General features: G+C 57.2%; 1 non-coding gene across 1 annotated transcript in view; it reads left to right on the top strand.

The window, feature by feature from the left end:
- Positions 1–2,100: 2,100 nt before the first annotated feature.
- LOC124772031 overlaps positions 2,101–2,500 on the top strand; it is a 1,909-nt gene continuing 1,509 nt past the window's right edge. Inside the window, exon 1 of the ribosomal RNA XR_007013713.1 lies at positions 2,101–2,500. This exon is cut by the window's right edge and continues 1,509 nt beyond it. This is a non-coding gene — a ribosomal RNA (small subunit ribosomal RNA).

Raw genomic sequence — 2,500 nt, 5'->3', positions numbered from 1 at the left:
TCAACCTAACCCATGTTGTGCCTCAACCTAACCCATGTTGTGCCTTAACCTAACCCATGTTGTGCCTCAACCTAACCCATGTTGTGCCTTAACCTAACCCATGTTGTGCCTTAACCTAACCCATGTTGTGCCTTAACCTAACCCATGTTGTGCCTTAACCTAACCCATGTTGTGCCTTAACCTAACCCATGTTGTGCCTTAACCTAACCCATGTTGTGCCTTAACCTAACCCATGTTGTGCCTTAACCTAACCCATGTTGTGCCTTAACCTAACCCATGTTGTCGCCTTAACGTAACCCACGTTGTCGCCTAAACCTGCTCTGTAATTGTTATACGACTCGTTCAATTACTGTAGTGTTGCCCACCCGCAACCCTCGCAATATAGTTCGCTACTCGCACTGCCCGCACCCCTGTGTATCGCTTCATGTTAAACACCTTGCAAGTCTTGCTCACTTTCCACATGCTCCTGCTGTACACTGTAATGTGGATGGCAGCAGGACGTACATGCCGCCCCTCCCCACGTCCCCACCTTGCCCCCTGCCTTCGCAAGCTGGTTGGTGAGAAGTTTGCATGTTCAATGCCCTTCGCATGCGACGTACTCAGGCTACGTTGTGGTGCGGCCTGTGTCAACTGTCCGCTGATGTCGTACGCGTGAACCACAATCTGTACTGCACATTCGTCCTTATGTACTGAATGATACATCGTGGCACATGTGTGACCGCACAACGACTGCGCCCAAAAACGGCGGACCATACAGTGCAAATATTGTGCACGCAGCTACGTGTCGTCTCCCTATGAGAGCTGGATTGCAGTGTGGTACGCCATAGAGACGTGTGGGAGGAACGGACGCCGTGGATGGCGATCAGCATGAGCTGTCTGTTGATGTATTCGGACCTAGTCGTCTCTCCTCACACACCGTGATGGCATGGTGCACCGCGTTCCATATCTGCGACATGCTACAGAGGCCGGTTGACAGTCGTTCGAGCAATGGACATCGCATACGTACGGGGGCCACCTTCCACGTATTGTCTAGGCGTGCACATTTTGTTGCGTGTATGTGGGCAGACGTAGTGTGGCGTGACACCTGACACAGGCATGCAATAATCGTTGAAGTTGCAAATGGCGATGGACGCCTGCGTTTTCTGGTGAAGTTACGCAAATGAACAAATGGTAACCTGTTGTGGTGCGGTTGTTCTCGCTAGGGGTGAATCGGTGATGGCGACGATAGGTTGAGGTACTAACCGGTTGTTCCAGCGATACCCACCATGCCGACGAAACTGAACGGCATCTGGGTGTGAAGCGATACGCGGCGGTGGCTGGGTGGGACCGTCCCCGGCCGGTGAGGGGGCGCCTCCCGGCGTGCTGGCCGCGCGGTGCGTGGGCGCACGCGCTACAGCCGGCTGGTGGGGGCGGCCAGTGGCAGGCGCGCCGGCCGACGGACGCGGCAGGCGTCGCAGCTGCGCGCCGGCGCACCCTGCGCGCGGCGCCGTGCGGCCAAAGTAGGTCCTCGCGGGCCCGGTGCGAAGCGCGGTGGACATCTTCAGTGTGCTGGTCCGATTGAGGACTGTGTGCGTTGAGGATGCGCCGCCGCCCGGCGCTCGGCGCCGCGACGCCGTCTGCTGCTCGGTCGCCCCAGCGGTTCTCGCTGGTGGTTTGTATCGCAGCTGTGCGGATGTGTTGGCGCGTGCGCTGTGCTGGGAGAGTTCGCTTCGGCACCCAAGTGGGGCTTTTGTCCTTCTGTGGCGCTGGCGTTGGAGCTGCCGGTCACCGTAGGTGGCGCGTGTTGTCTCCCGCCGGCAATGCCACGACAGCACGCTCCCGGGCCTCTGTCGGCAGCGGCAAGCTCAGTTGGGAGCACGGGTGGTCGCACCGAAAGCGTCTACTCGCCTAACTCCGGGCGATTGCGCCTCTCTCGAACCCGACCAAGTACTTGGGACGGCGCTGCGCGCCGCCGGGACCTGAGAGGGTTTCGAGGTGTATTGTGCAGGGGAGCTCAGCCTCCTCCTGTTTGCAGAATGATTGAGCGGACGCTTGCGTGTTCGCGCGGGCCCCCGGGACACACTCCCGGGCGGCCGGCTGCTCAGCTCTAGTTGACGCAGCTCCCTGGTTGATCCTGCCAGTAGTCATATGCTTGTCTCAAAGATTAAGCCATGCATGTCTCAGTACAAGCCGCATTAAGGTGAAACCGCGAATGGCTCATTAAATCAGTTATGGTTCCTTAGATCGTACCCACGTTACTTGGATAACTGTGGTAATTCTAGAGCTAATACATGCAAACAGAGTCCCGACCAGAGATGGAAGGGACGCTTTTATTAGATCAAAACCAATCGGTCGGCTCGTCCGGTCCGTTTGCCTTGGTGACTCTGAATAACTTTGGGCTGATCGCACGGTCCTCGTACCGGCGACGCATCTTTCAAATGTCTGCCTTATCAACTGTCGATGGTAGGTTCTGCGCCTACCATGGTTGTAACGGGTAACGGGGAATCAGGGTTCGATTCCG

This window comes from Schistocerca piceifrons, unplaced genomic scaffold (assembly GCF_021461385.2).
Source record: "Schistocerca piceifrons isolate TAMUIC-IGC-003096 unplaced genomic scaffold, iqSchPice1.1 HiC_scaffold_936, whole genome shotgun sequence".
NCBI classification, from domain to species: domain Eukaryota; kingdom Metazoa; phylum Arthropoda; class Insecta; order Orthoptera; family Acrididae; genus Schistocerca; species Schistocerca piceifrons.
Note: the sequence above shows the minus strand (reverse complement) of the source record. Positions and strands in the feature narration are given on the sequence as shown.